The sequence below is a fragment of the Diprion similis genome, chromosome 8 (assembly GCF_021155765.1).
Source record: "Diprion similis isolate iyDipSimi1 chromosome 8, iyDipSimi1.1, whole genome shotgun sequence".
Lineage (NCBI taxonomy): Eukaryota > Metazoa > Arthropoda > Insecta > Hymenoptera > Diprionidae > Diprion > Diprion similis.
The window spans coordinates 22,222,501-22,244,567 of NC_060112.1; the positions used below are offsets into that span (position 1 = coordinate 22,222,501).

Here is a 22,067-nt window from a genome sequence, read left to right on the forward strand (position 1 = left end):
TTAAACTCGGGAAAGTTTTCCTCAATCCGTAAGCTTCTTTATCATTCGATATCCTTGCGTGTCTTCTTTCGTCGTCTCGTTACCTCCTGTTGGTATAGATCATCCGACACCGGTGTGGATTTTTGATTGAAAAACTATACCGGAAGAAAGTGTAAAACCAACCCCTACAAGGCAACGAAATTTTCACGAATTTTCGTCTTTTTTCTTTTTTACCTTTGCCTTAGATCGACTCGAAATTTCGCATTTTTTTCGCGGTTTAAACAATGCTTGATCGAAATTAATATACCCGATATAATTTGGTCTTTTATATACAAAGTAAAAAGACGAAATTATTTCGATTAAATGAAAAGAAAAGAAAAGAAAAGGAAAAATAACTAATTGTTTCTGTAATAATATAATTCTTTTCATAACCTTGTTGTACAGTCAAAATTTACTTTCAATTATATCGAGTCTGATTGTTAAGCTTACGATTATGAAGAAAAGGTTTCGTAGAATGTAAAAAATGATTTGAAAAAATTTAATATCAGAATTAAGATTCCGTTTTAATTTCTTCATTATTTATGTTTTCTTATTTATCCTCGTGCTTTATCATTTTCTTTTTTTTTTTTTCCTTTCCTTTCTTTCATTTACAGTGTAAGCCTATTGTATTCGTTCAAAAGAGCTACGGAATAAAAGAATTGTTGTTGGAATTCTGCTGGTGAAAAAAGAAAATCAATAATAAAGTAGATATAAAAGAATCCAGCCAAAAGTTGAGGCACAGAGAAAGAAAATTAATTCTGGATCGTGAAAAAATTCAAATTTTGTTTTTACATGCTTATTAATAGTCTTTGCAGGTGAAAAAATAAACATATGATCTTATTTTACTTACTTTTTCTAACCTCTATGTATGTATGTGAATTTCGTCAAATTCTTACCTATTATTATTATTATTACTATTTTTTATTAATTTTTTTTCTATTTTTCTCTCAAACCTACAAAAGACTTCGTTTCATTAAAAATCATAAAATTTGACAAGGTTCTCAGAAATACCTCTTTTATAAAAATAAATCTTATTTATTCAAAATTTCTCCTTCTTTCGTACCCTTATTACGCAACGATGGATGAGGATGAGGAGAAGGAGGAGGAGGAGGATTATAAGACCTCTTTTTCTTTTTTCCTCCTCACATGACTCTCAACAAAATCTTCAGCAATCTTCTCCAATTATGACAGGATTTCAAGATGTGGTTAAAAAATGCTAATTTCACCAATCGAATGTGTACTTATGGATTGTACATCTGACGATGAATAAACCAGAATGAATCATCTCGTCTCCAGATTATTTTAGTCGTTTCATCTTCAGAATATAAACGATTCATTTTTGAATCTAGTTGCTTTTTTTTTTCTTCTCTTCCTCCAAAAGTGCAACTTGAACGTGACGGCAAATCCGCATAATAATAATAACAACAATAACAACAACAACGTTTCTCTCCCTCTCTCTCTCTGTGAAATTTTTTTTTTTTTTTTTTTTCTTCTAGCCGACAAAAACTTCCTTCCCACCTTGACCAATAAATTGAACGCATCTTCGCTTGTGTGGATAATTTGCAAATTAATAATTATTATACGTACATGGAGATGCAATGAAAGAGAAAGGAGCTTGAATCTACGTATGCCGGTCGTACAGGTTACGAGTTTTTCAAGCACGCAGGAGATGGGGAGAACGGAGGCTCTCGATCTCTCGATCTCTCGATCTCTTGGTTTATGAATAAAGTCAAGGTTATCGATCCGAGTCGTCGTCTTGCGAATTAATAAAAAATTCCGATAATTATTAGGTATGGATATGAATTATGATGTGCCAAAGTATCGATATTTGTTCTTAGATTTTTCAGCTTCGTAGATTAGAACGGATGAATTTATTATTTGCATTGAATTTTCAGCACGTATATAGTAATTTCAGCCGAAAAATATCTTATATATATATTTTTTTCTTTTTTTCTCATCCTGTTTAAAGAAGAGTCTGATTTTTCCGAATATAAATCTAGCCGTTTTCGGATATATTTTTTTGTACTATATTTTCGGAATGATTGGAACATTTTTAATACAAAAAACGCGTTGCAAGATAAGAAAATGGAATTATTACAAAACGAATCATTGTAATTGAATTGAAAAATTATTTTAAAAAATCATACGAAAATGATGAAATCTGTTTTTACAGAATTTCAACGCGTTTTAGATAGTCGAAATATACATATAAGTCAAAATTGTAGAGAGGTTAGGGGCATTAAAGCAAAAACATAAAATTATCACAATTCTAACGATTTTACATTTTTTTTTTTTTTTTACTTTTATATTTTTCTTCACGCTGACCCTTCTACGTTTTCACTTTTTTGTATACTTCGAGTTTCGTCTACATTTTAAAATTCTACGAAATAGATTTTCCCTTTTTTTTTTAGGTTTCTTTTTTTTTCGGATGACACACGAAGTGCTCAAAATTCGAAAGCAAGAACTCTACAAAAAAACTGACAACGATCGTGTTTCTTCCGAACATTTATTGAGACTTACAGATTCTAAATTTGGAGGTATTTCGAATCTTAATTACCACACCTGACAATTTCATATAAAAAGTGCAACGAAATCGGAATTTTACACCTGCGGCATGATCGGTGTTTTCAAAGGCGAAAATTCAAAAACACGTTTCAGATCACGTAATTCATCATGATTAATCGCACGTCGAAACGCGCTGTTTCTTGTCTACGTCAATATTGTATCAGGATCACGTGCATTCACAGATAAATAGCTAATGAACGAGAACAAGGAGGTGCAGGAGGAAGAAAGGAAGGAAGGAACGACGCAGTAGTCACGCCTTGATTCGAATCGTTGCTCACCAGGCAATTTTTTGGCCATTCAAAAACGTGAAGTATACATATATAGTAGTTTTAATCTCTGTAAGAACGGCGATTAGTCATACACAGTTTTTGCTCCGGTGTCTAATATAAAAGGAATCGTTAGCCAATTATATGTATATATGTATATTAGACTGTATCAAAAAAATTGACTATTTTTTTTTTTTTATAGTATACTGAAAATATTGTTCAAGGTGACGAGAAAGAAATACCATAAAAATTTCAGATTTTAATATTGATATTTAGAGGTGCCTCATCGCGATTTTCTACTTTCCATAAGAATAACATGGCAAAAATGGTTCTTGCTCCTTGCGATTTTCATAACTAGATAACGACGCGTTGTACAGAAAATTCATAAACATGTTTTCATAGGAAATTGAACGTTCTACAAAAAAGGTCTGTTGTCATTTTACGATAAATCTACTCCTTCAAAAGTTATTTGAGGTCAAACATCAGCAAAGGACCACAAATAACTTTTGAAGGAGTAGATTTATCGTAAAATGACAAGAGACCTTTTCTGTAGAACGTTCAATTTCCTACAAAAACATGTTTATGAATTCTCTGTACGACGCGTCGTTATCTAGTTATAAAAATCGCAAGGAGCAAGAACAATTTTTGCCATGTTATTCTTATGGAAAGTAGAAAATCGCGATGAGGCACCTCTAAATATCAATATTAAAATCTGAAATTTTTATGGTATTTCTTTTTCGTCATCTTGAACAATATTTTCAGTATACCATTAAAAAAAAAATAGTCAATTTTTTTGATACAGTCTAATGTATATATATAATATGTATACATATATTGTATGCAAATAACAGGTAAAGCTGTTTATATACCGATTTTTACATGCAGTTTATTGTATACATGACATACATAATTACGTGTAAATTTTCGTGCTACGCCTTTTTTTTTTCTCGCTCACGTTTTATATTAATTCCAATACTTGGCTATGAATTAGGTACGTATTTATAGGGTGGTCCTTGTTTAGGGTGTTGACGATTTTTTTCCGGGCCACCCCCCAAATCAATTTTAAAATAATTCAAAAACAATTCTTAATTTTTTTTGACATCTTTATCTCAACACGTGCCTGTAAGAGGGTGGATTTCCCCATTTAAAATAAACGTGTTTTCGACACATTCTCAGCGTCGTATACCTATTATATTTCAAGGGTAACAATGTTTTTAAAAAAATCTGTCAAGATTCAAATCAAGATTTTAGAGGGCATCAGTGCTCTCATCTGATAAAAAATTCACATCATCATACCATGCAATCTCAACGAATATATATATTTTTTAATTTTGTAACATTATAATCCTGAAATCATAACTAATAAAATGAAACTTATGCATTATCACACATATATTTAGTATTTTAAATATTCGATTTTGTTTTCGATTATCTAATTTTATTTTTATACTTTATTCGGCTTTCTTACTTACACAAAAGGACGAACCATCGACCGGATGGTTTCACACTGCCTGGGTCAGGAAAGTTCATTGGCTCTTTTTGAGACCTTCTCTCCTACCGGGTAGCTTCTCTTCCGAGCGAGGAAATCAGCCATTGCAGTTATTTCATTTTTATACCTAGACATAATAATAGATCGACGGGATATTTCTAGTATAATTATTTACATACAAAGAATAACATACGACGAGTAGAGAGAAGGAAAAACAAATTTAGCTTTCCGAAATTCATCTCACTTCAAGGTATTATAGATCGTCAATGATTGATCGAATAAATCTTCTCTTACAAGGTATATATATATGTATATATAATAAAAAAAGAGGTACGAAATTTTTAAACAATGATGACGACTTTTCCATTACAAAAAAAAAGAAAAAAAAAAAAAAAAAAAGAAGAATCATACGTATTTTCGAAAACAATGCTTATGTCCTAAATTGTCCTAAATTGATCACGTATTGAGATTATTTTTAATAATAACGTATGAAATTAATCCACCGGAATAATTTTAATTAACGAATTATCGTAGGTGAATTAAAATTAGTCACACTTCGACGCCTGCCGTCGGTAACGGCGATGATTAAATTGCCTATTGAAATAAAATAGCTTCATCCGTTGTTGTTAAAATCTAAGAAAATCAATCGAAATTGTTATCCCATTATTGTTGACATGCGATAATTAATCAGCCCGGAACTCTTTCGCTTCGATCTTTATATAACGATGCACGATGCATGCGATATGCATGCCTTCATGCATATACAAAGCCAATCCACTCTCATGACTGTGTCGGCATTCAGACGTACGTGGTCGTGTGTGTGTGTGCGTGTGTGTTTAGCTATATATATATATATATATCGTCGCATAGGTCAAAAACCTTATAAAACACGGGGACTGTTACGGACACGTCGTGGCCCATCCCATCATGCTGTCACTGCGCATTCATTGCCGACACAGTTTTACAAAATGGTCGCGTACTTTTTGTCTTTTTTTTTTTTTTTATTTATTTTTAATTCATTTTATTTTTATCCCGGTCGCTGCATCGGCACTTTTCTATCGCACACGATCGATGTATGAATTGTAGCGTGAAAACTTGCCAGTCTTGTTATAGTCACAGAAAACTTGTTATTATCGTCCTCGTTACACGCGACCTCGATATTATCAATTAATACACATATTTTGCGAAACAGGTGGGTGTAAATAATATTCATCGTAAGGAATAATTGAAAATTGCTGAGAATAATTTCAGGTATATAATATAAATCTCGATAAATAATTATATTATGTATTATTGGAATCGAAATTTGCTCGCCATAAATTAATGTTGGTTTACTTTATCTACGACGAATATAATTAATGTTATTCGCGTGGCCCAAAAACCTTGGCGACAAAAATGATAAAAGTTTGGAATTGTCGAAGATATATATATATATATATATATATATACATATGTATGTATATTTTTTTTTGTTGTCCATTATCTATTGTACTATTTATTAAAAGGTGCATAATTATTCTACCTATCTATCCATATCTTGTATACAGGAAAATTTAACCCGAGGAGAAAAATTATTCTAAAATTATCCTGCATAATTATATTATATATATACATATTAGATACATATATGTAAATATGTTTACATCTAACCATTTTCGTTCATTATATTTATTTATAAACATATGAATATCAATTATTTATTTGATATAGTCAGTTTCAAGTTCAACCACAAACTACAGCGCTGGCTTTAACTGATAAATACGGATGATTCAACAATCAACTAACATTTTTAGCGACTAGAAAGAGTGAGAGAGCGAAGGGCGGGGGGGGGATTAAAATGAAAAATATTGACCTCGATGGGCGTTGTATAAATTACGATATTGTAAATATCGTAAATTAAATTTCAAGCAATCAACAATCCAATCAATTATAACACGAAAAATATTACATCAAAAGTTTTCTATACACGTGTGATAATAATAATAATAATAATAATAATAATAATATAAATAATAATGAAAATAAATATTTGTAAAATTGGCACAAATACTGTATATATATGCATAATGTGTATAATATCGTCGCTCTAATTCCAATTTCTGTTTCTTTGAATTTCATTTTGTTCTCTTTCTATTTACTCTATTCCTCTTTTTGCGCATCGACCTCTAATTTTTATTGTTGATTAAACAAAAAATTAAAAAGACGAAAAATAAAAAAAAAACGCGTCGCATTTTCTCAATATATTGTAGAATAGACGATGTTATACGACACTTGAACAAATATATGTGTGCGTATATACATGTATATATATATATATATAAAAAAATACATATAACAGTTCTCGTTGCGCCCTTGAAAATGTTTGTTTTCGAATAATAAAAATTTATGAAAATGAAAAATAAAAAAAATAAAAATACGGGAAAAACAGAAATGAAATTTGAACAAAAATAAAACAAAAAATGAAAACAAAACACACACAGAAAAAAAAAACCACGACCAAGAATAGACACACACGTTTTGTATTTGAAGTGGAAGGGAAAAAAAAAAAAAAAAAAAAAAAAAAAGTGATTACATATTACAAACGCGCAGTATCGAAGCTTCACAGGCAGATCGCGGTGATTGGCCGAAGAGACTCTGAATGGCTAATAGAAAGTCCTCGCGTCTAGTCGGCGATATACAAACGCGATCTGATTGGCCGATGGAACATCGCGCGTCTCTGACGCTCTTTACGTTCTTTATATACATATACGTGTGTAGGCAATATATGTATAATATACTCGTCGTTGAAACCCAGATCGCGTTTGTTGTTGTTGTTCGCAGGCCGCGAATTAACGTTGTTATATATTTATATACATTAGGGTGGCGCAAAAAAACCGACTATTTTTTTTTAATTTTTTTTTTTTTGAGCTTCGTGTGACATAATGTTAGTTTTTGATGTTTTAAGAGTCCACTCCAAAGGACAGCTCAAAAAAAAATTTTGCCAGGTCGCTCCAAATTTTTTCAAATGTCAAAAATCGTCAAAAAATTAAATTAAAAAAATTATATTTTCAGTATTTTGTTTAATTTTTAATTCATGTCGTGGTGTATTGTTATCGATTCTTTCTTACTAAATTGGAGAAAAAAAATGTATGAAATTTTAATATGAACATTAAAAGGTCGCTCGAAAAGATCTAAAGAAATGCACCAAAAAATTGGAAAAAAATTATGAGCTACCTTTCAAAATTCAAATTTTGAACTGAAACTTTCGGAAAATAATTTTTTTTTTTTTTTTTGTCTATAAAATTATACCGTAACGACAAAAAAAAATTAAGAAGTGAAAAAAAATCGATCGTATGTGTATACGCACGATATGTGAATCGCCTTCGATCGGAAACTACGAAGACAACCTTCGAATTTTCGTTGACACGTGTCGTTGGGGCAAAGATTTTGCATTCCGCGATTCGAATCTCGCGTGGCGGCGTTACGTGTTTATTTTTATTTATTTATTTATTTTTTTTATTTTATATATACATATATATATATATTTTTTTTTTCTTAATACTTTTTTATTACTCTCAAATCGGTACGAAACGAAAACGCAATGCAACGCATATGCAGTGTATGTACTTACGTATAATAGCACACTCGAGACGCCCGATACGTGATAATAAACGTATATGAAAGATTCCATCTCTCCACAATCGCGCCAATCTATTACATACTGTATATATATATATATATATATATAATTTTCGCGAAAATTGGTTATATATTACATGGGTGTATGTATTTATTTTCACGCCGCCGACCAAGGCCAGTAGTATTTAAATCTCTCTCGGAATTTATTATCGTATGATGTGTGTGTGTGTGTGTAAGTGTGTATATATGTATGTATGTATGTATGTATGTATGTATGTATATACATAAACCGTGATTTTCACGTTTTAAACCACCTGAAAAACAACGCGCGTCCGTCACGTGCTTCTCGATCCCCTCATCATCGCTACCCTGCCGCTTAAATTTGAATTTTATTTACCAATTTGAATTACAACATTATGTGCCTTAGACGTTACTCATATATGCGTCGGATCATCGTCAAGATCGTTTTCTTACTTTCAGTCTTGTCATTTTTTTTTTTTTTTATATAAATTGCAAAAAGGATGTATCGTCTCTCTGATGAAAATAAGTTTTAAATTATCGTTTATGGAAATTTAAGTTTATTCTCATATTTAAACAAGCAGCTCGATGAGGATTATGGCATTAGAAGAAAGACGAAAAAAGAATAAAGAATTTTCAAATTTCTACCAATCTTGTCGGACGAATTTAATGTCGCAGACACCCGATCATCCTTGAAATGTTTTGTATAAAATCAAGAGTTTTATTCTCTACAAAACGGTTAAAAAATTATTCATATCATCACTCGAATTGGAAAATTCCGACTCGATATTCTCTGCAGCGAGCTTTTCCAAATTTAATTAAAAAAGAAGAAAAGAAAAAAAAAAAATAGTGTATATATACTGAATAAAAATATCCTTCCAAGAAGATTTTTTCCTTTCTATTTATTCAGCAACAAGTTTTTTTTTTTTTATAATATGAGAGTTGTAAAATAATGTCACTTTCAAACGAAACAGTTTAATTTGCATACAGATATATGTATGTATGCATATATATATATATACATACGAATATATAGGTATTATATCTTGTCGTCTCTGTTTTTATCCTCGATATAAGTTTTATTTCTATATCTTCTCAATAACAACCCTATAAATCCTATTTACATGCCGCTGTTCACTACCGCGTTACACTGTCACTTATGCATATGGGGCATTCCACTTCAAATCGAGAAGTCATTTGCTTTATGTCATCGGATCTTTGCATAACTTTTTTTTTTCGCATTGATTCCACTTCAAAACAAGTCTAATTTTTTTTAAAGAATTTTCTCGCTACTCTTTCCGGTGGCGCGACGATAGTTTTTGTGTAAAAAAGGGATAACTAAAAAAAAACACTATTTTTAAAGTTCTGCAATTTTTTTCCATAGATTCTGGCTCAAAAATAAGTAATATCTATCGTAATTAGAAAGTGGGCTGCGGCTGCCTCATATTTTTTTTATATTTTTTTTTAGTTAAAAAAAAAAAATATATATAATTTCAATAGTCCTTACAGAAGCGAAAAAAAAGAGAAAAATAGAACATTCTTTGGAAAATTTGGATACTTTGCATATTTTTCGAAATAAACGATAAAAATATTTTTGTCTTTCGATTTTTTTTTTTTTTTTTTTTATTGAGAAACAAAAAAAGATTTTTCTCATTTATTTTGAAAAATATGCAAAGTATCGAAATTTTCCAAGGCGTGTTTCATCTTTCTTTTTCTTTCCGCTTTTGCAAGGGAGCATTAGGATTCAATACTTTTATTTATTTTTTTTTTTTTTTATCCCTTTGGAAACTAAAAAAAAAAAATGTAAAAAAAATATCAGGCAGCCGCAGCTCACTTTCTAATTACGATAGATATTACTCATTTTTGAGCCAGAATCTGTGGAAAAAATTGCAGAGTCTTAAAAATGGTGTTTTTTAATTATCCCTTTTTTTAAACAAAAACGATCGACGCGCCTGACGAGTAGCGAGAAAATTCTTTAAAAAAATTAGACTCCTTTTGAAGTGTAATCAATGCGAAAAAAAAATTTATGCAGAGATCTGATGACATGAGGCAAATGACTCCTCGATTTCACTTGGAATGCCACATATGTATAATACAATATACGTAGCCATGTGTGTGTGTGTGTGTGTGTGTGTGTGTGTGTGTGAAGAAATGAAGGAAATATACAAACCGCGATACTGCTGCTGGTGCAATAATTGATCCAACGCGAACTGAGCGAACCGTTATATGCATACAATTAACAACAATTGTGTAACAATTATAGCACCGAACAATCCGTACACTGCTAATGTTTCACTCACTGTTTATTATGAATTATTGTTTATATTGTATATAACACTTGTTTATCTAGTGTCGGAGATTTAATTTATTGTGAACTTTCCCCCGATTTGAGGGTGTTTACTTCGATCGAGAATTTAGATTTCAGGATTTTTTAGGATAACTCGTTGAAAAATTTGAGGACCTTAATTTCGCTTTCTTATCTTATGAGTTTTTAAGAATAGGATGAGTTAGTTTGGATGTTGATTAAAAATATTTTCTGTAATAAGGCTGCGTGTCTCAAATGAAATATTGCAATCTTCAATCAAAACTGCGTGACGTTAACATTCCTAGGATAAATCAAATTATTTCAGAATTTTTTCATAAATTATGCAGCATTTTTTTTAATCCAGGATAATTTCAGGATTTAAGGATATTCAAGGAGCTGTAGACACTCTAGTTTTACTTTGAACTTAAATTTGATATCGTCGATATCCTGACTCGCACAGAGATGGTGAGATGACGCTTTTGGGGCGGAGTTGAAATTGTGAATTTGAAAACTTCCGAAAGCCCCAAATTCCGAGTTCTTTTGCGGCGAAACTTAAATCAAAGAAATCGAATTTTTACGGCACATCTAAGTTTCGAATAATCCGACATCAGACGCTCAAAGTTCCGTAAGTGCGAAAATGAGAAAATTAAATTCGGATTTTACTTTATCGAAATTTTATTTTTGGAAATTTTCCTCCATCGGAACTTTGCTCCTACCGTAACTTGAATTTTCTCAAACTTGCATTTCAGAACTTTGAGCTGTCAGATTTTCGACCATTCGAAACTTTGTTGTTGTTTCGCAAAAGTTTGATTTCTCTACTTCAAGTTTAGCCACCAAATAATTCCGAATTAGACTTTAAATCCTTCGTTGTTTTTTCAATATCCAGAGAAAAGTTGAAAACAAAAAGCAATTGTAAAAGGTATAAATAAATAAATAAATAATTGCGTAACTTTTTTCGCGTGAAATTACAATTCTTGTAAACATGATCGATTCAGATTCACGATCTTGTATAATTTCTCGTATCCGTAATTCCCAGTTTCCTATTTTAACGATTATTCTAACTCTGTCACACTTTCATGTTCTAATTATTATAACGGTTTAAATTATATTCACCTGCAATCGATTCGCGTTATTCAAAGTGCAGATTTCCTGCAATAACGGGATTCTCAACGCTTATCTCCAACTTCTTCTTACTATGTTACACATATTCTGCCGTATAATAATTCATCTTGCGATGAATCGATCGAACAGCTGATTCCCACGTCGAGTGAATAACCCATCGATAATCAATTCTTTCTTGTATGTATCTAATTCGACGTCTCGAAAATCAAAAATAACCGTATAAAATACGCAATCAAAATAAACGTACGATCTTAACATGGTATAGATGAAATTCTTTCCGACTATAATACATTTCAAGATTTTCTTCATATTTTTCAGCGATTAGACGAACAGCGAGAATAATTTCAATTCATTCTTATTCCCCGCGATTAATCGAGGGTTCAAAATTACTTTTGAATAACCCACAATTTCGTCATTCAATAACCTTCGAGTCAATTTCTAAATTATACCTGTAATAATAATAATTATTATTTTTATAACTGAATTTTTCAACTCAGTTTAAATCTATAAAATTTATAGCATATCATTATATTTATTAAAATTGAGTGAATACAGTAGGTGACACTGGCATTCGACAAGTACTTAAGCAACGAGTTTTAACTTCTGTTAATAGCTATTTATGTGGCATGCCCGTAAACCGCCTGTTTTTTTTTTTTGGCAAGGATAAAGATTTCAGGACGAGCTGAAGGTGAGCCGGAAGCGAGCCGGAAGCGAGTACTGAAATTATCGGAGCCAAAAAACGGTTTACGGGCATGCCACATACAACATTTTTTACGGTATGAGCATTGAAAAGCAAAACGAAGAGTGAGGTTATGTCGCGATCTCTTCGACGAAGCTACTTTATTCGGCAGTTTGGGATGCGCACTTCGAACTGCGCATCAAAACTGTGAAATAAAGACTTTATTCCGCAACTTTGTTCGCTGCCGTATAAAGCGTCACTTTACGGAACGAAAACTGCCACAAAAAGTGGACTTTTCAATCCCCATGCCGTAAAAACATTTTTTCGTTCCGAAACAGCGTGGTTTGAAATATATCGCTACGCAGTATAGAGATCGTTTAGGAAAGAGTAACAGATACGTGCAAAGAGTGAGAGACGAGAAGAGCAGGAAATTAAAAAAAATAAAAGGAAGAAATTCAATAAAAACATATGTGATGGACTCGATTTAGCCACAACGCATGCGTTGTACATTTACGCGTATTAATATAATATGTAATACATACGCAGTAGTTCCAATTGTTAGTCTACGTAGCGTATTATATTACATATATATGTATAGTTTATGTATAACTACATGACGCTATTAAATTGATAAAAATAAATTACCTACCATCTTAATTCCCATGTGATAAATAATTTAATGACGTATGAATAAATGTTTTTACGACATGTCTCGTCATAAATTTCGCAATAATTTACATAGAAAATATGAAAAAATCTTGACTCGATTAGGTTATATTATAATTTGATGAAAAGTGGCGATAATTATTGAAAGAAAAAAAAAAAACAGTTTATTTAGACTGTACAAATTTTATGTAATAATATTAATAATAATCTTATTGTAAAACTTTGTATAATAAGTCTCTAACCTTTTTTTTCACAATAATTTTTCGCTTTATCTTTCTTGCAACGAGTTTACGATATAATATTTTTTTCCCATTTTCTTCTCTCTTTTTGCACTCTTTTCGACGTTTTCTTCCCCCGTTTTTTTTTCACTTTCCTTTTTTTTCGTTACCCTCGTCTCCGCCCCGAAAGAAGTCATGTGACTAAACGGTTATATTTGTACAATTGATTAAACACACGTTTCCAGCTATAATCACAAGTGTTATATATCTACACCGTAGATGGAATATTTTTTTCCCCCTCTCTTTCCTCTTAGCTAGAATCATTATCCTCTTATACTCTTTCTTTTCTACAATATCATCTATACTTCCGCTGCGCAGGTTGTAATACAGGCACTCGTGGCATATAATTATAATATTAAATACACTTCCACGAGTATATATGAATGTAACGAGAAATTGTTATTTGCTTGTAATCATGAATCATATTACTTATAATAAAATTTATTGTTATGTGATTTCAACAAACGTTCTTTCGCCTTACACATATGCTTATGTTATTTTAGCACAGGTACGTACTTACGTACATATACCTGCACAGAAATGACTCATCGAATCGCCAATATTTTTTTATTCATCCTCATCCAACGGGATTACATTCTGTGAAACACCGTGTCTTGCAGGAAATTAGGATTCGGATTATAATATCCTCACCATATCTCTAATCCTGCATTCGTCGTCATATATATATATATACCTAATATATATATATATATATATATATATATATATTAGGGTGACGCAAAAGAACCGACTATTTTTTTTTTTTGAGTCTCGTGTGACAAAATGTTAGTTTTTGATGTTCTAAGAGCCCGCTCCAAAGGACAGCTGCAAAAAAAATTTTATTAGAGGTCGCTCCAAATTTTTTAAAATGTCAAAAATCGTCAAAAAATTAAATTAAAAAAATTATATTTTCAGTATTTTGTTTCATTTTTAATCCATGTCGTGGTGTATTGTTATCGATTCTTTCTTACTAAATTAAAGAAAGAAAATTTATGAAATTTTAATATGAGCATTAAAAGGTCGTTCGAAAAGATCTAAAGAAATGTACCAAAAAATTGAAAAAAAATTATGAGCGACCTTTCAAAATTCAAATTTTGAACTGAAACTTTCGGAAACTTATTTTTTTTTCGTCTGTAAAATTATACCGTAACGAGACAAGAAATTAAAAAAAAAATCGATTTTTGACGATTTCTGACGTTTTAAAAAATGTAGAACGACTTCTTAAAAATTTTTCTTTGAACTGTCCTTTGGAGTGGGCTCTTAAAAAATCAAAAACTAACATTTTGTCACACGAGACTCAAAAAAAAAAAAAAAAAAATATATATATATATATATATAATGTATATCACGTGTATTAATAAAATAGAGAAAGGAAGATATTACCACAAGTTACTGTCATTGGGGTTAAAATTGTCTTTAATGTATTCCATGTGCGTTGCGTCGCATCTATATCATACATTATTATTGTTCAGGCCTCCTTTCGCTGCAGCAAACGGTGACTAATTGTAAAAGTAGAACTGATGTGGGTCGTCGTTTCTTTTCGAAGTAGTGCTGCGAGGGGGGATTTATTCGCGTTAATTACTCTCCAACTTACATATTACTCATATATACAATATCGTATGAGAAGTGATTAGATCGTTTGATTAACTGTTCGAAATTAAAAATACAAGTACACAAAAAACAAAAATTCAATCCAGCCCCGAGGATAATAAGGTAGATATAATATTGGAAAAGAAAAATAAATACAAAAATAATCCAGGGTTGCGTAATATTGAAAATCAAAGTATCGATTACACACGGAAAGGTATTATTTGTTTGACAAATGCAATCGCCAATCGGATAAAACTTGAGAAGATAAAGATAAGAAATTTTATCCTTATTTATATATATATATATACACATATGTGCGTGTGTTGATGAATATTTTTTTATTTTTTTTTATTCTATACACGCATTACAGGTATAATACAATATTACCTTGGTTGGTAGATGAACGAAAGACGATTAATAACAATAAGAGAAGTTTGTATTTTTTTTTTCTTTTTTTTTTTCTCAAGTCTTATCTGGGAATTATCTAGAGTTAAGTGTAACCCGGAATAATTATCACTGTAGTTTTTTTGTACCTGGTCTAATTATAATTTTAATTACAGGTTGGGGTGAAAATTTGTAATTTTTCAAAAGCTCAAAAACGAAGGATAGACAAGTCAAAATGCGGAAAGATCAAAGTTCGGAAAGCCATGATGTAAAAATGTCGGAATGACGTGAAATACAGAAGAATTCCAACGATTCTATGTTTCTCGTTTTCTCTACTTCAAATTTCTACATTTTGTCTATATTCAGAAATTCTACATCCGATATTGAATTCTATATAAAACAGATTTTTGGATTTTTGAAAAATCGACAGAACGGAATCTTTAGTTTACTAATTCCATTTCTATTTAAATAACCGTAACTCGTTTTCTGACGATAGAATCGGCGTAAAGACAGCGATGCAAAATACACTTGAATCTCGATTAATTAAACATCGGTATACATATTATTTCTCTTTGTTCTACGGGCGGAAATTCTACGTGATTGTAAATTTCGTTATTAATTATAACACATAATGTTTACTCGAATTCGACGAGAATTTTTCTCTCAAATAGTATGCGTTGCATACCTTTGAGAAATAATTACGAATCACTTGTTTCAGGAGGAAGAAGTTTCGTTGTCGGGCGAAGGTAACGAGGAGGGGGGGACTGAAACTGCAGAGAGCGGAAGTGGCAATTCAGCGTCTTCATCGCCAGGTGAATATCTAATATTTCCCTTTACATCGAATATAAATAATCTAATAATAAATATAATAAATCGCTTGACGTTAAAACCATAACGATCTTATCATACAATATTGTAATATGACGTAATTAATATATCCATAATCCCAATTGCCTTTGGCCTGCCGATGGAAATTTGTTTAACTGTATTACAAAATGAAGTTGAAATGGAGGAGAAAATAGAAATTGCAGATAAAAAAAAAAAAAAGAAAACAATATGAAGAGGAGAACGAGAAACATTGAAAAATTCTCGGTAAAGCACTGTATAAACAAATTGTCATCCCGTAAGACGTGTCAGTGTTCGATATGTATAGACATATTTACACTTGTCGAACGTTACGAGTCGAGTTCGAATATCCGGAAATGTCTAGTTTTTTCTCTTCCGTTGATGTTTATTTTTATTTTCTCACTCGTTCGCCATGTCTTCTCGCAATACGTTATTACACGTTTAGTTATAGGTATAAACGGGGGAGGGAAAATGAGAGGAATCATCGTCAAATACGCCGCAGACTTCGGATCGTTGTCTGTCACGATGATAGTAATAATAAGAATAATGACAATGACAATAATAATAATAACAATAATAATAGCAATAATAATAACAACAACGATAATAATAATAAACATTTCATTATCATACTCTTCAAATGCACAGAGGTGTGTATGTCCGTGGGTGTGTGTGTGTGTATGTGTGTGAGCGAATCTGTGTGAGTGATAATATGAAAGTAAATTGACATTTTTCTCTTAACTGAGTAATACTTCAAACACTGCGCAATATATTCACGGTATTAATACATGGATGTAATATATACATATAATATAAGGTGGTAGGTGTCATGCGTTATATATATGTATATATATATATAAGATATTAGGGTGTTTAAAAAAAAAAAAAAAATTACAGAATAATCGTCATCGTGTTTTTTATTTAATTTTTTCTATGCAGGCATTAAGTCCGATTCGATTTCTTCTCTTTCTTCTGCCCGCGTAAACACGTCGATAAAATCGATCGATGGCACAAGATTTAATTGAAAAAAAAAAAATAGATAAAACAAATAAACAAATGAATAAAAATATCTCGATAAACGTGCTAAATGACTATGAGACCCGGATGTCAAAACATTACAATATCTGCATGGTGTGGTTCCTTTCTATACCTCTTCTAACGTGTATAATAAATAATTGAATTGCGCCTTTATAACAATTTATATTTATACATATATTATGTATACATAATATAGAAGCAGTGAGTATATTTTGGTGTTTAGGCAACTTGATTTGGGTTAAGAATGTTTTTTGCATGAGAGGGGGAGGGGGGCTCAAAGTTCATCGACCCGCGGCAAAAAAATTTCTAAGCCCGCGTTAATCGCAACGTGTTTACCAAACAGCCGATGCAAAACGTGATCTAGGCATTCACCTATTGCATGTGAGTGAGGCTGTTACGCACGTATATCTATAACATACTTATACTACGTGTATATATATATGTATATAAGAATTTTACGGTTCTTTGATGAAAATCGGACGCGTACGATTCGCTCGTTGACGTCTTGGGGAGAAAATGAAAAGGCGTTCGGGCGGGAAATTTCTTATCGTATAGAAAAAACTTGAATCGAAAAAATTGTACTACCAGCACCTTTTTTTTTTTTTTTTTTTTTTTTTTTACTTACTTACTTACTTTCCCTATAGATTACAAAATTGATATTTTATGATATTGAAGGGAAAAAAGAAACAGTATATCGTGCGATCGTGCAGATTAATGTTTTATTTTAAAGCAACAAACAAGCGTATATAATAAGTGTGTAATGTATTGATTATTCTGTGCCAAGGGAATTGAAAGAGTGAGAGGGAAAAAAATACAAAATATTTCTAACACGAAAGCTTCTTTTTTTTTTTTTTTTTCATTTTGTGTTACGATTATTATTTCAACAACTGTCACGCGGATAAATACGTCGGTTTTCTTTTATTTTACCTTTCTTTCGTTTCACAACAATATCAGTATAACTTGCTATAGGTATACCTATTCAGTAGTTTATAATCGTGTATATACGATGTTCATTAACTTTTACTCGAGTATTGAATGCTATTTATTATAAATATCTGTGCACGGTCTGCAGAATTTATAAACTGCCCGATAGATAAATTTCTTCTGTAAACGATTCGTCGAACTGTATTTATTATCACTGATATTTTAGTAGTCCAAATTGTAATTATGATGTATATATATATATATATATATATATATATATATACTTATAGGCAGTAAAAATATTGATAAACAAACGAAAAATAAAAAAAAAACCATAATAATAATAATAATATTATCACGAAATGGAAAAGATCGTCTCCCTTAAACGGAAATAAGAAATCATTTAAACCGATTAATATTAATTACCGATTATTTGTAATCAAACGAAAATATTTATAAATAAAAATGAAAAAAATTGTAAAAACAAATAACATTAACGTTGACTGTATAAATTACTCTATTCATCGAAGCGAAGTGAATTTGAAGTGGACCCGAGATGAGGAATGATTTCTGGTAAATTGGCAAACTTAATTCTGTTGCTTTCCTCAGTGTGTGAAAATCCGTTTTATACTCCACGTCGGTAAATTAATTATTCATAAAATGCAAACTCATCCAAATTCAATTCTGCTCGAATCATTTTCAATAACAGACCACGAGGTTCTCGCAATCATTTACGTACAGTACGTACACAAGTACCTACACGTGATTTCGATCGATTTTCGAAGAAGATATTAATCTCGTCAGATCTTCTACTGACAATAAAAGATTTCAAACGGTTAAAAATATATTTCTGTTATCGATGTGTGGGAAAAAACAAAGAAACAAAAAAAAAAAAAAGCGTATGGATAAAAAATTATTCCTTTGTAGAAAAATCGTCTGCTTACTCGATCGATATACTTTGTTATTTAACGGAAAATATAAAACAAAACAAAAAACAAAAATGAGAAAAAAATAAAAGAAAAAACGATACAAAAGAAATTGACACGAATATGCACATTTTTCGAATTCGCGTCTCTGCTTGCGTGCGTACTTACGAGTGCGAAGAATGAGGGAGAACTCGAAGTTGCTACATTTTATAACACGTTTCAAACTTTTGACGGTTTTATTTTTCTTTATGCTATTTATTTATTTTTTTTTATTTTTTTTTCATTTTCGTTCAACTCGTAGTATAATTAACTGCCATTTTTTGTCGAATCAATGATTTTAGAAGGATTTTCGTCATCCTGTAGAGATTCTGTCGATAGAATGATTGTGCGTGCGTATATTCTTTTCTTTTTTTCACCCCTTATCTGTATAATTTTGAAGCGTTTTGCTACATTCTATTGCAAATTCGCAAAGGTCTTTTATTTCTACTCATTTCTTACATTCAAATATGGTTTTTTATTTTCATTTTTTTTATTAATTTATTTATTTATTTATTTTTTTTTTTCTATTCTGTGTATACGCTTTCTTGGAGTAAGAAATATGGGATGAAAAAAAGAAACAGTGAAATTTATTGTCGTGGCGTGGCAAAAAAAACAAATCTATGCTTGACGAAGAAAAAAAAGAACGAGAAAAAAAAATCAAACAGGTTTTATTTTTATCGACGAACGGATGTTTGTCTAGCGGTATACTACAGGTATGAAATGCTTTGGAATTTCTATTCCCCCCCCCCCCCCCCCCCCCCCCCTCTTACTTCTCAGTATTATATATATATATGTACTCTGATCACGATTCTCCGTTCACGCAATGTCTATATCTAATCATATATAGACGGGGATTACCCATATATTTATTTATTTATTTATTTATTAATTTATTTTGTGTTCAATTTTTTTCAACCTTTCATCGATTTGTCGAAATTGATTAAAAATTCTGACGCAATAAAACGACGAGAGTACGTGGATGGAAGGGGGGGGGGGGGGGGGGGGGGATGCGATGACAATGTTTGCGAGTAATATCAAACAGGTTTATTTATTTTTTCTTCTTTTTCCCTCAATAATTATATCCGTGATAGAAACAACGATATATTTGAAGTATATAACCGGATAAGAAAAGAGAAGAAAAGAAATGTACCGAAATGAAATGAAATGAAATGTAATTAAATGTAATAAAGAAAGGTCGTTCAATTATGACTTATCTTTATACTTTACTTTACTATCGGTAGAACAAAAAAAAAAAAATGCGACGACTTGAATCTGTGACGAGAATGCGTGATGTTAAATCTTTGAATTTTGCGTCAGAAAACCAATCGTCCGTTTGACTACGTCATACAAATATGCTATAAAATTATGCGTATCATGCATGTATTTAATTTATATATATTATACAGTATAAATTTGTTAACCGTAAGAATTGTGGCCGGTGGTTTCTCGTCCTTGGCAAAAATCCGGATGAGAGGCAAACCGCAATTGCAGTCCTTCGTCGCCTCAAGTTCCTGCGATTCATCGCCTCGAGTCTTTCAAATAAGTGTTTTTGTCACATTCCAATTGCCGTTGTTCTCGTTCTCCGTCTTGTTTTATATTTATATACATAATGTGTGTGCGTGCGTGTGTGTGTGTGTGTGTGCGAGTATATACAACCTCATGGAATTATAGCGTGGATCTCGACTCTTTCTTTTATCCACCTCTATCGGAATGACTTCTTTTTAACTGTACATAGTTGTAAAATCCAGGGAATCGAACAATTAATCCGATAATGTCGTTTAATTTTTCTCTTCTTTCTTTCATTTCTTCGTTCCGAATTTTTGTTTCGCCATTTTCTTTTTCATTACCATCTTTTTCTCACTACAGAATCAACTAGTTTTGTTGCCTTGTTTTTCTTTTTTCTCTTTCCTTATTCCTTCGTACCAATTATCTAGTCGTTACGTAATTCAACCTACAATGATCATTATCGTACAGGGACAGTTTATAAAAAGAAGAACTTTATATTTATTTCTAGAAAACGGTAGAACGGTCGGGTGTTGGACGATTGTCTGTGGGGAGGGGGGGGGGGGGGGGGAGCTAAAGGCAAAATTGACGAGATAGAACACAATAAAATACGTAAAATACGAAAATTTATAAATGTGTTACATAGATTATATATTTTCTTCATAGAAATTATAGTGCGAGTAAAAAAAAAAAAAAATTTAAACAACGTTATCTTGATTTAATCAATCATTTACTCACGGACACACACACACACACACACACACACATGACATACATGCGACGTGTCATTATATACGACTTAGGGTAAATAAAACGTTTGACGAGTCACTCTAACGAGTGAAAAACAACGGATCAGCCGGTATACACACACATCGGTTATATGCATATATAAATCTACATACGTATGTACGTATCTAACGTTACACGCAACGTTAGCAAAGTCCATACATGTACGTACGTTCATATTAAGCTGTGCGCTGCACGTTTTTAACACACATACATATGTACAGTGTTCTATGAACATATTACATATAGGCAAATGTGATGTAGAATTTATTCGCGAAACTGGCGCGTATTTAACTCTAGCTATATTACATACTAGGTATACATATGTATATGTGTGTGTATACATCCCACTCATTGTCAATTGTCACCGCGACAGCCTTGGAGAAGCTTCGCCTGTCTATGATATGTGTCATATACAACATTTCGCTTTATTTCACACATATAAACATAACTGTACACGTATAACATATCTACATATTTTTTTTTATACTAACAATTAAACGCGGACGGGTGAAAAATCAACGTGTCACTAACTAATTTAACTGATGCGCGATAGAAGGAATTTTTATACCGCTGTGTGTATAAATGTGTATTAGAAAGGGGGGAAAAAAAAATAAATATATGAAAATAAAAAATGTCGTTGTATGTATTATTATTAACCACGTATAAAACGATCACGTCAATTATCACCGGATACTGGTTGTACATATACATATTACAATTCCGTTGAATGTTGCACGATTTATCGTTAGAATTGCTCGTAAATAATAATAACAACAACAACAAATAAGCTCTGTTAAATATCCTGTGAAAAAAAAAAAAAAACTTTCACAATAATAAGATTAATAATAATCTTTCTGGATCATGAAATTATACTGAATTAAGGCTTTAGCTAGTAGACGCGTATAATTATCTAGTAGATTCTATTACATAATTACACCATCGATCATTTGCGAAAAGTTAGAGTTGCTGTTGCATCGTAATATGCAGTGTATATATGTAAGAGC

General features: G+C 31.4%; 1 long non-coding RNA gene across 1 annotated transcript in view; it reads left to right on the forward strand.

The window, feature by feature from the left end:
- The window catches only part of LOC124409586, a 63,410-nt gene that overhangs the window by 35,343 nt on the left and 6,000 nt on the right, over window positions 1-22,067 (forward strand). Inside the window, exon 2 of the long non-coding RNA XR_006929524.1 lies at window positions 15,717-15,810. This is a non-coding gene — a long non-coding RNA (uncharacterized LOC124409586). The remainder of the gene's footprint in view (window positions 1-15,716; window positions 15,811-22,067) is intronic.